We start from the raw sequence: 415 nt of genomic DNA, 5'->3' as shown, positions 1-415 counted from the left end.
TTTCATGCAGTAATAAACTAACGGCAATTCTGCCGAAGGGCGTTACTTTATGCATTTTCAAGACACTGGCGCCATCTTGAGGTCACTGTTAGAAACATCAATTTTGTATGGGGGATGCCATGTTTCGTGATGGATCTTTCTGTGCTGAAATTTGTTGATTATTAAAATTGTTGTCTATTGGTGACCAGTTGTTGATACATGTCCCACATGTCTCACAACTTAACCTGCGTTTAAATAATGTATATAAAATATTTTCACTTTCCACATTGAAATTGTTCTTATCAGAAATTTAGCCTATTTGATTTGATTTCACCAAATTGTTCACATTATCACTCACCTATCATTCATTAATTCAGTTTTCTCAAATAGTTATTATTTAAATTATAACATTTTACACAGAAATCGCCATTCTGGG

The sequence above is a fragment of the Sinocyclocheilus rhinocerous genome, unplaced genomic scaffold (genome assembly GCF_001515625.1).
Source record: "Sinocyclocheilus rhinocerous isolate Xijiao unplaced genomic scaffold, SAMN03320098_v1.1 scaffold631, whole genome shotgun sequence".
Classification (NCBI taxonomy): Eukaryota; Metazoa; Chordata; class Actinopteri; order Cypriniformes; family Cyprinidae; genus Sinocyclocheilus; species Sinocyclocheilus rhinocerous.
Note: the sequence above shows the minus strand (reverse complement) of the source record.